Raw genomic sequence first — 12,150 nt, 5'->3', positions numbered from 1 at the left:
GGAGGCGGGCGGATCCAGCCCCGCGCTACTTTCGGCAAACTACCACTCCCGACTCCGGGCCCACCCACTGGACCGCCAGGGCGTTTAGCGCGCAAGGTATTGTGGGATTTGTAGTCTTTCTCCCCCTCAGCTCATTGGAGATCTTATGTAAATGACCTGCCCTTCCCGACCCTGCTTCCCTTTCCTCCCTTTCCCTCCTCCCAGCTTCTTTGACGAGTTTGAAAATTCCCGCAGAGCCGGCGCCCAAAGGCCGGAACACTCGCGAGAACTCAGGTCCCGGCGCCGCGATCTCCTTTCCATCTCCCACCTCTCGCCGCCCTTCCCCGCCCCTCTCCTCCCCTCCCGGGCGTGTGGGACTCGGCCTGTCTGCCGAGAGTAATGCGCAAAGTCGACCCAGCGTTGCCGGAGCGGAGGAGGCAGAGTCGCGTAGGGGAGGACGCGGAACCGCTGCGCAGACGGCGGTTGCGTTTTAGTCGCTGAGCAGTCGGCCGGCCTACAGCCGGCGAAGGCGCTCGCGGCGGGTGTGGGTCTGTGGGTCTGTGGCTCCGGCAGTCGCAGGCGGAGGCCCGCGAGGAGGGAAGCAGCTTCCGCGGGGCGGAGGTGTGCGCGCCTTGCCTGTGGCGGCCGTGTCTCCCGGGAGATGCTGTGACGGACTTGCACGGGAGCAGCTCGGGCCTCGCCTCGTGCCCCACTGGACTCGGCAGCCGCAGCGGCTCGGTCACCGGCCCTTCTCAGGTAAGCAGAGGGGAAGGAGGGGGTTGGGCCGGCACGGCGGAAGGCGGCTTGGCGCGGCCTGGGCCCGGCTTCTCCCGCCGCGCCCGGCTCGCGGGGCCCTCCCCGCGCCGGGCCTAGACCGGGCTTGTGGCCGTCCAGCGAGGAGCGGCGGCTCGGCTGGCGGAGATGCCTGGCTCGCGGAGCGGGCCCTCGGGGGCGAATGTGGGCGTTGGCGGGTGCAGCACGCTCCAGGGCTTTGGCGGTTTGTTATATAAGCTCCTCCGCGGAACGGCGGCACATGGCGGCGGAGAGGCGCCTTGGGGTCTACCCTCCGCGCCGAACGGCGGACAGCTCTGTCCTCCAGTCTCTCCTGGACCGCGGCGCCTTTTCCCCACTGTACTCAGGTACAGTTGAGAGCTTGGCGGACTTCCCTCTGGGGGAACCTGCTGGTACTTTGAGCCTGTCTTACGTTGGTGCGTGCTCCACATGCTCCTGGGCCTGGCTGAAGTTAAGTCCGCGCAGGGGAAGAAGTTTGACTTGTGATTTGGAAAGTGCAGTGAATTGGTCAGATAAAGGAGATTTAAAATAACAGTACCTCCTGGAGTGATTATTAATTTGCCCTACTTGTCCCACCTGGAAATTAGAGGCTGATTACTTTTGTCACTGGTTGACTGCTTTTGGGGGGCGTGGGGAAGTTAATTTGTTCTTAAAGCCACGAACTTCAAACTAGCCGTTATTATCTTTTTTAAATAGGCAGTTTGAGAAATTTTTGATAAGAACCTGGATCCTTTAGGATAAAGTGTAGCTCTCTTGGAAACTTCAGTTTATTCTCAAAATATCCTTAAGAGCCAGTAGATTTTTAGTACTTTCGTGAGTTTTCATTGATTGAGTCTATGAGGAGGGAAGAAATTAGGGTAGGTTTACTTATTTTGGAGGATTTGACTAGGGATGCTAAGCCTCGCTCAAGTTGATGTTTGAGGGATGCTCTTAAGAGTGTAAGCGCTATGGGAAGTCTACTTCCCCCCCCACTGTAATTTTTGATCCTAATTTTCAATAGCCTACTACTAAGTGTCACAGCAGAAATTATTTTTAAAAGTTTTTTAAAAGATTGTCATACGGAAGTTTTCGAATGGACACATCTTGATATAAGAGGAAAGCAGATATTGTTTCTTTCTCTCCTAATCATGAAAATTCTCAGGAAACTGTTCTTTTTTTCTTCAGAATGAAGTCTAATTCCCCTAGGTTTGATCAACGGTCTCTACAATAACTCTGTTCTATCGTCCAGCCTCAACTAGTCACTAATTTATGCTTCAGCTATTCCAGAATCACCCCCTAACCCTGGGACCATTTTCTTGAAGATGTACTTTGATGTTCCTTTGCTCTCGTCCTTCAGCCTGAAATGCCATTTCTGCCTTTTTCCAGTTTTCAGCTTTCAAATCCTCCCTAGCATAAATGCCATCTTTTCTATGCCCTCTTTCATTTCTCTCTATCCCAGTTCTTTCCTGGGGATCTCACAGAATATATACCTTTATTGTAGCATTTATTTGTGTCTTATATTTTCATGATTGATTATGTGTCTCCTAGAATGTTAACTCCTTGAGGTCAGTAAGTCATCTTCCTGCCCTTACATTCCCTTCCCAACACGTTTTAAAAGTAGTTGGTGTTTAATACGTTTTAATTAAGTTTGAAAGAACAACTGCTAAAAGGTTGAAAGTTTCTGGGTATGCTGACAGTTTACATTTAAATCATAATAGTCTTTTTAAGAGTCAAAAAAGTAAAAATACACACAAAACTTTTTGTAGAAATGTTTGTTCAGTATATGTTGCAATGTAATTATTGAACAACTAGATTAGAGCTTTATTTTCGTTAGTGGAATTTAGCAGCTTTCTTTTTCTAGGATGTATGTATTTCACACAGCTGATTTTTGGTGTTAGTATCTTTCCCAGTAATTTTGCAAATTCTGCTTTGCTTCTTAATATTGAAACAATGTACACTTACTTTATTTTTTAGTGTTTATTTGGGGGTAATACAGTTTATTTATTTTAATGGGACGTTCTGGGGATTGAACCCAGGACCTTGTGCATGCTAAGTACACACTCTACCACAAAGCTGTACCCTTCTTCCATTACACTTACTTAAAAATAAGTTGGACTCAATATTTATTGAGTTTTTTCTTTTTAATACACTTTATTTTTTAGAGCAGTTTAAAGTTCACAGCAGAATTGAGTAAAAAAGCACAGAGATTTCCAGTATACCCCTTTCCTGTTCCTAGTCATGCATAGCTTCCCCCACTGTCAACATCCCCCACCAGACTGGAATATTTGTCACAGTGGATAATCTGCATTGACACGTCTTCATCACCCAAAGTCCATAGTTCAGTACTGTTCTCGGTGTTGTACGTTCTGTGGGTTTGGATAAATATATAACCATTATATTCTCATTCAGAGTAGTTTAACCACCTGAGAAATCCTCTCCATCCTATGCCATCCCCTCCAACCCTGTCCCTCCAGTCCCTCCCTGTTAAGCTAATCTCTTGTCAACCACTGATTTTTTTGTCTCCATAGTTTTGCATTTTTCAGAATTGTCCTATAGTTGGAATTGTGCAGTCCATAGCCTTTCAGATTGACTTCACTTTGTAATATTTTCTTTCAAGACTTTTCATGACTTGATACCTCATTTCTTTTCAGCATTGACTGATATTCCATTGTTTGGATGTACCACTGTTTATCTATTCACCTACTGAAGGACATCTTGGTTTTTTCCAGGTTTTGACAATTATTAATAAAGCTGTTATAAATATCCATGTGCAGGTTTTTGTGTTTTATATAAGTTTTCATACAAGTTTTATCTTAAGTTTTCACTTCCTTTGGGTAAATACCAAGGAGTGTGATTGCTGGATCATATGATAAGAGTATGTTTAGTTTTCTAAAAAACTGTCAAACTGTCTTTCAAAGTGACTGTACATTTTGCATTCCCACCATCAGTGTATGAGAGTTCCTGTTGCTCCACATCCTCACCAGCATTTGGTAGTTGTCAGTGTCAGGATTTCGGCCATTTTGATAAGTGTGTGGTGGTAGGTCATTGTTTTAATTTGCATTTTCCTGATAACATAAGATGTGCAACATCTTATCATGTACTTATTTGCTATCCATATGTCTTCTTTAGTGAGGTGTCTGTTAAGATCTTTGGCCTTTTTTTTCCTTGCACATCTTTAATTCTTACTTTTTACTGAAGTGTAGTCAAGTTGCAATGTTAGTTTCAAGTGTACAACAAAGTGATTCAGTGATACGTATACATATATATACACACTTTTTTTTTTCAGATTCTTTTCCTTTACAGCTCATTACAAGAAATTGAATATAGTTCCTTGTGCTATGCAGTAGATCCTTGGCTATTTTTTTAATTGGGTTATTTGTTCTCTTGTTGGGTTTAAGAACATTGAGTTTTTAAAAACTGATTTTATTTTTCAGCATGTATATCCCTGTCCCTGTAGTATCTTGCTATCCTGATTTACCACATGTTTAGGACCTGTTAGTTTGCAAGGCATTGTGATCCTCCGGAATTCACAGGAATAAGATATGATTTTTGCCTTTTAAGAATTCATGGATGGTATTGTGGAGAAGACCAACACATACAAATAATGAATTTAGAAATCATTTTTAGGATTGCTGATGTAAAGGTGGAAAGGAGGGAGCTCAGAGATGAGATTGAATAGGAAAGGATTGATCTACCCAGACCACATTGTGTATCTAGTTCTTGAATGATGGGTGGGGCTTTGGCAAATGGAGATGGAGGAGGGAACAGCATAAATCAAAGAATGAATATATTAGACATTAACAAACTGATGAAGGAAGGGGTTTGGGGAGACAGACCTGTGAAGATAGTCTGGGACTGCTAGACTGTAGAGGGCCTTGATTGCCTGTGGCTGAGGATGTCAGTTTTTATAGGCAGTAGGGGAGTCATTGTAGGTTTTTGAGAAGACAGTGACTGTGCTTTATCAAGAAATGAACAGTATTTTCTTTGACAGAAGGCAGAATGTTCCTGCTCTGCCTATCTAGACCTTGGGAGTTGAAACTTTGTAAATTACTTTTTAGAAGTTGCCAATACTGGCATGTCTTGAAAGCTAGAACTACTAAATTTTGTGCAATACTGAACAAAGCTACTTAATGTGTGTTTGTGAAAATATATATATATGTATGTCTTTATTTATATGCAGTGTTCTTTTTTTTTTTTACATTTTACAAATTGCATTTTTTTCACTAACAGTTTTTGTGTGCTCTTTTTTTTTTTTAACATTTTTTATTGATTTATAATCACTTTACACTGTTGTGTCAAATTCCAGTGTTCAGCACAATTTTTCAGTCATTCATGGACATATACACACTCATTGTCACATTTTTTTCTGAGTTATCGTAACATTTTGTGTATATTTCCCTGTGCTATACAGTGTAATCTTGTTTATCTATTCTACAATTTTGAAATCCCAGCCTGTCCCTTCCCACCCTCCACCCCTCTGGCAACCACAAGTCTGTATTCTCGTCTGAGTCTATTTCTGTCCTGTATTTATGCTTTGTTTTTGTTTGTTTGTTTTTGTTTTTTAGATTCCACATATGAGCCATCTCATATGGTATTTTTCTTTCTCTTTCTGGCTTACTTCACTTAGAATGACACTCTCCAGGAGCATTGCAGTGTTGTTTCTAATATAATTTTTAGATGATCTCCTCAATGTGCTAAAAATGTTAAAATTCACCCTGTAAATTCGGGATTTGAAAGGACTTGAAGCCAACTTTTGCCCTGCAGATTCAAAGACTAACTTCTAAATTTGGAAAACTTTTCCTTCATTCACTGAACAGTTTTTTGAACTCCTCTGCATCAAATATCATGATAAGCTAAGAGTCGAAGAGATAAGTATTCTTTTCTAGAAACTTTGGTGTAACAAGAAGGAAGGCAGAATAAAGAAGTATAGCATTACTAGTAAGTGGTAGAACCTGGGCTTAAAGTCATTTCTAATTCAAAGTTTGTGTCTTTTCTAATACTCTGATTGGAACATGTGATTATTGCTCAATGTGGTATTTCTTAGACGTTTCGGGCTTTGAGAATTTCTTTTTCCCCTTGAAATAGGCATCAGTATACTATGAAAGTTTGAGTCCGCTACTCTAATTTTAGTGGAACTAAAGGAGTAAATTCCTTTGGCTGTGTAGAAGCTTACTCTGACTTACAGGACCAAGAAGTGAGTTAAATTGTTATCTTAAGAAACAAGTTAATAAAAAGGTGGTGAGACAAAACTATGAGGAATGCTTGGGAGGAGTATAATTACTGAGGGTGGAGAGAAAGCTATAGCTTTAGCATTTTTAGGGGGCATGTAGCATTTTAGCATATTGTAAGCATTTAGTATTAGTTCAATGAATTAAAAATAGACTCAGAATTGATTATCCACTGAATTGGGGAGGTGATACAGCGGAATCATGAAGGAAATTAAGCTGAGCAGCTTTAAGAATTCAGAGTTCTAGTCTTTATAATTACTTTCAAAATTTCTAAGGACAGCACTAGTTTAACATGGTTACAATGTTAACCTTTTGTGGAAATATCTCAGTCACAGGTAAGATCTGTGGGGTACTTGGAACATTTTAACACTTGAAAACAAAAACATGGTTTAGCCCACAGTTGGTACAGATCTGGGTTCTGTTTCTGATGGATTAATGCAGTAAATATTTATTTGTTGAATTTATTTCAGCATAAGATAATAAAGAATATTATTGATGACCCATGCACTGTAATTTTAATTTAAAATTACAAATGTCTCAAAACATTTTGCTTTTATTTTAGATTAATTGTCAATTTGTATAAATTTTATCAAGTTTCCCCCCCTACTTTAAGTTTTTCTTTTGCAATTTAAAAATTCTCATATTTTGGGATATAGTGAGCAAGTCACATGACTATCTCTCACCTTCTGAGACTGTAATTCTTCTCCCTTGAGCTTTTTCTTAGGCCATTACCCCCGATCCCCGAAAAAGTTTCTATCTCTATATGTCCATTTTCAATTTCAACACTATTATCTTTTGGGGGTGACCATTGAAGACTTTTTTTCCCTCAGAAAGTAACATTGAATGCTGTGCTTCTCAAATTGATAGTACCAGTGATATAAAGATGAGGTGAAATACCTGAAACCATAGGACAGACATGGTGTCAGTTTTACCTGAAGATTTAGTCTCATTAATGTACATAGAAGTTGCTTCATAGATTATAGCTTCCTCTCCCCTCCACCCACTTTTTTTGGATGTGCCTTTAGCTCTTTCTTCCATCTGTAGTTCCCATTTCTATGTCATATTGAGGAGGAGATTTTTTTTCTCTCAGAAGGGGTAGTTGAATTGTCTCAGGACATTATTAAAAGTTTGTAATTTTCACACTGATTTGAAATGTTATCTTTGCCATAAGTGAAAGTTCAGTTTCTGGTCTCTTCCTTTCATTGATCTATTTATGTCAGTATAGTGGGGTTTTGTTTTTTTTTAAATCTCAAAGAACCAGCTTTTGATTTCATTGATTTTTTTTTAATGTAGTTTTTTTGTTTTCTACTTTATTAAATTTTAGCTCTTTTATTCTTTTCTGCTCATGCTGGGTTTAATTTGCTCTTTTTTTCTTGTTTCTTAAGGTGAAAACTTAGGTTCTTGATATGAGATCTTACTGATATCCAGTGCTGCCAGTTTCTAAGCACTGCTTAAGCTGCATTACACCAATTTTGATGTGTCATATTTTCATTTTCACCCAGTTCAAAATACTCTTCATTCACTTTTTTGATCTCTTCTTTGATCCATAGGACATTTAGAGGTATGTTATTTAGTGTCCGAATATCTGTAAAATTTCCAGGTGTTTTTCTGTTACTGATTTCTAATTTAATTTCAATGTGATCAGAGGACATACTTTGTATGAATTGATTCCTTTTAAATTTGACACTTCCTTTATGGCCCAGGATACAGTCTATCTTGGTAAATCATCTGTTCGTTTGAAAAGAATGTGTAGTCTTCTTTTTCTTGGGTAGAATGCTCTATAAATATCATTCAGGTCAAGTTGGTCGATTTGTTGTTTAGGTCCTTATCCTTACTGCTCTGTCTAGTTCTATCAGTTATGGAGAGAGGGATGTTGAAGTGTCAAATTACAATTATGACTTTGTATGTTTCTTCTTTCAGTTCTCTTTGTTTTTGCTTCATATAGTTTGAAGGTCTATTATTTGGTATATAGATGTTCAGGATTGTTAATGTTCATTTGGTGAATTGACCCCTTTAATATTATAAAGTGACCCTCTTTATCCATCCCTGGTAATATTCTTTGCTCTGAATTCTACTTTGATATTAATAAGCTGCTCCTGCTTTTTTGATTAATGTTAGCTTGATATATCTTCCATTATTTTACTTTCACCCTATCTAGTCTTTTTGAACTTGGTCTTGCTTTTTTTTAATCCAGTCTGATGGTCTTTGCTTTTTAATTATAATGTTAACATCATTTTGTTAATATAATTAGTGATGTAATGGTTAGGTTTAAATCTGCTGTCTTCCTATTTTTTATTTGTCCTATTTGTTCTTTTCCCCTTTTTTTATATCATGTGTTTGTATGTGTGTACTTAGTGGTTGTTTTAAGGTTTCTAGTATACATCTTTAAATTATTACAGTCTCTCTTTAAACAACATAGTATTTAAGGTATAGTGTAAGAACCTTGTAACAGTATGCTTCCATTTCTCCTCTCTAGGAGAATTGTGCTATTGTCATTTGTTTTACTGTAAATATGTCATAAACTCCTCAATATATTGCTATCACCTTTGCTCCAAATAGACAGTTGTCTTTTAAAGAGATTGAAATTAAGAAAAAAAAATTGACCTTTTTTGAAGTCTATTCCTTTATGTAGATCCAGATTTCCATCTGATATCTTGCTTCTGCCTAAAGGAATTCCTTTAATGTTTGTAGTGCAGATCTGTTGGTGACTGTCTTTTCAGCTCTTCTACGTATGAAAGATCTTTATTTTGCCTTCATTTTTAAAAGATATTATCATTGGATATAAAATTCTAGGTTGACAGGTTTTTTTTTTTTCTTTCAGAATTTAAAATACCTGTTCCACTATATCTGGCTTGCATTGTTTTTAATGAAAAGTCTCTGTTATTCTTATCTTTGTTCCTCTGCAGTGTGCTACTTTAAGATTTTCCCTTTGTCCCTTGATTAGGATGTATTATTTTGGTGGAGTTTCTTCATGTTTCTATGCTTGAGGTTTACTGACCTTTTGAATTTGTGAATTTATAGTTTTCATCAAATTTAGAAAGACTGTTGCCACTAGTTTTTCAAATATTTCTGTCCTCTCCTTTTGGAAATGGCTGTTACACATATTAGATCACTTGAGGTTGTCCCATAGCTTCCTGAGGCTCTCTTTCCCTGCTTGCCTCAGCCTTTTTTCTCTCTCTGCTTCATTTTATTTAGGTAATTTCTTTCGTGGGTCTTCAAGTTAACTAATATATTCTATGTCTAATCTGTTAATCCCATTAAATGTTTCTCTCATCTCTAGAAGTTTGATTTAGACTTTTTTTATATTCCTAGTCTTTCCTTCATGTGCTCATGCTTTCCTCTAACTTCTTGGACATAAGATTTATAGCTAGAATAACTGACTTAACTGTCCTCATCTAGTGAGTCTAATTTCTGTGTGATTTCTAGGTCTGTTTCTATTTCTTATTTTTTTTCCCTCCTAATGGGTTATTTTCCTGCTTCTTTGCATGCCTGACAATTTTTGATTGGATGCTAGACATGAATTTTCTGAATTCTGAATATTTTTGCAGTCCTTTACATTTTCTTGAGCTTTGTCTTGGGATGCAGCTCAGTTACTTAGAAATAGTTTTGATTTTTTTGCTGCTTGCTTTTTGATCTTCTTTAGACAGGACCAGAACAGTCTTTAGACAAGGGCTAAATTTTCTCCCCACTACGAAGCAGTTAATACTTTTCTGAGTACTCTACTCAGTGCCCATGTATTAAGAGGTTGTTTTTTTTCTCCCCTACACTGGAGATATACCTGGCTTTGTGTACATTTTGGGGATTGTTTCTCCTCTACTTTTCTAATAATTCATTCCTTGGCCTCTGGTAGTTTCCTTACATGCTTGTGCTAATCATATGAAGATTCAGGGGAACTCACTGCAGATCTCTATGACCCTTTGCACTGCAGCACTCTGCTCTGTGAATTCTAGCTGCCTTTGGAATTCTCAGCTCCTGTCTCAACCCAAGGAGACCCTTGGGCTCTATTTGGGTTTTCTCTCTGCTCTGCATCCTGAATACACTATATACACTGGGACAGTCCTAGAGGTCATCTTGTTTGTTTTCCTTTCCTTAGGGACTACTGTCCTGTACTGCCTGTTGTCAAGTGTCTGAACACCTTGTTTTCATATATTTTGGGGTTTTTTTAGGTGGGAGAATATATTGGGGATGGAAATTACAATTCTTTTTAAATATTGTGACTGAGCCATTGCTTCCACATCATAATCTTTGTTTTATATTAAAAACAACATAACACAAAACACATCCAGCCTGAGAAATGGAATGTTTATTATATTTCATTTTCAAATAATTGATTATTGTGCAACTTTCAGATGAACTTTAGAATCATTTTGTGAAAGTCTTTTAAAAATTCTGTTAGGGTGATCTTGATTGAATTGCAGTGATTGTGAAACATTTTGCTTTTGTCCATGAACACTCCACTGATTATACTTTGGGAAAAACTACCCAAAGTGTATGGAATTTTAAAGGTTTTAGCTGTGAAAAAAATGATTTTGGTTTTAAGCTTAACAGGAAAAATGTATTAACTTCAGTTTACCATTGTACTGGTTTTATCAAGGCTATAGAAGGCCATTAGAGGGGAAAACAACATACTGTCAAACTGATTGTGGCCTTTCCCAAATTTGTCTAAAATCTTTGGTACCAAAATACTTTAAAGGAGAGGGATAGGATTAATTTGTGTAAATATGATGCTTTCAGCAACTAAAGCTTGAGTCTAGGACCCTCATTTATATAAGATTTTAGTATAAATATAAGAGGCTAATGATCATTACTTTCTACTGACTATATATTATAGTAATTACAGTCTATTTTAAATTTGATTGTACTTTTGGATAATAAAAAGCAAACTTCCACTTTTAATCTCACATTGGGAAATCACAAACATAACTTTTTTTGAGTTTTTGACTTAATGGTGACTCGGGTAAGTTTTTGGAGGTAGTGGGTCAGATTTTTGGCTAGAAAATAACACTCATAGCATGAACAGAAAATGCATGTTTTGGTTAACTTTTTGAATAAACCTTTTCAGATCTATTCATTTCTGCCACATAAATTGGGATATGTGTTGGGGGGTTATCTAAGTGCTTGCCATTTATAGAATGATAAGAAGGAACAGGAGACTGGAGGAGATGAAAAGACCATTAGTCTAAGTTTTTGACAAAGGCTGAGTAGAAGTAATGGACTAGAATGTAGAAATGGTTTTGTTTTTGGTTTTTTTTGTTTTTTTTTTTTTGTAAAATTGGCTGTTTTGGGTTACCACTTGCATGGTAAAAGAAGGAAAAGGAAGCCATTTATTCATATAGTCATCCAGTATTCTGTGCCCCCCTCCAGTGTGGAAACTGGGATTAAAGTAATGAGTAGGGTCCAGTTTGTTTCCTAAGAACTTCCTAGCTGGGGATACAAAGAGGCAGTTACATAGTGTGATAAGTATCATCCTTGATAGGGGTAGTACCAAGTTCCTGAGGAACAAAGAGAATTGCAACTTAATCTGGACAAGGAAAGTTTTTTTAAGAATTAGTTTTTAGCTAAGTCCTCAGAGTTTCTGGGGTAGATCATGGAATCATTAACCAGGAAAGGAAATAAAAGTAAAGTAACAAATCTGTAGAGAGGAAAAAGAAAGATTGTTTCATTTTGGAAATGTTGAAGTTGAGATGCAGTGGAAGCATCCACCTAGAGAGTAGTTAGTAGTGTCTATCACTTTGTGTCAGGCGAACGTAATAACCACTACACTACATAAACAGTGATGTCTATCACTTTGGAAGGAATTTGTTGTTGCTGTCATACAATATTTGAAGTCATGGAATAGCAGGGGTTTCTTTCACCAGATGATTTGAATAAGTGAGATAGAGGATATAAGTCTTTTGTCTACAGGAAATAAAAATTCTACAATTGCCAAGTCAAAAGATTTGTCCATATAGAATTAGGACCTGGCAAATTATCCTCCAAAAAGGCTGTTGGAGTCTGTGTTCCGACAAGAGTGTATAAGCGTGTGTGTTTCCCTATACCTTTAACAGTGATTGGAAAAAATGGTATCATGACTTAACGTGGCATTTTCTTGATTGTTAGTGAATATTAGGTTGATTTGCACCTTCTTCCCAACTTAGATTTTATAAATATCTCTTATGTTTTCAAAGTTTTC

At 37.9% G+C, this 12,150-nt stretch overlaps 1 protein-coding gene across 2 annotated transcripts in view; it reads left to right on the top strand.

Annotated features, from left to right (window-relative positions):
• Positions 1–453: 453 nt before the first annotated feature.
• Positions 454–12,150, top strand: part of AHCTF1 (AT-hook containing transcription factor 1) — a 79,943-nt gene continuing 68,246 nt past the window's right edge. The window contains exon 1 of one of the 2 annotated variants that reach the window (XM_031438488.2): positions 454–735. The gene's annotated coding sequence lies outside the window, so the exon portion shown is untranslated. The remainder of the gene's footprint in view (positions 736–12,150) is intronic. The other variant, XM_031438487.2, reaches the window with a different exon arrangement.

The sequence above is a fragment of the Camelus dromedarius genome, chromosome 21, assembly GCF_036321535.1.
Source record: "Camelus dromedarius isolate mCamDro1 chromosome 21, mCamDro1.pat, whole genome shotgun sequence".
NCBI classification, from domain to species: domain Eukaryota; kingdom Metazoa; phylum Chordata; class Mammalia; order Artiodactyla; family Camelidae; genus Camelus; species Camelus dromedarius.
The sequence above is the reverse complement of the archived record's forward strand: the minus strand, read 5'-3'. Positions and strand labels throughout refer to the sequence as shown.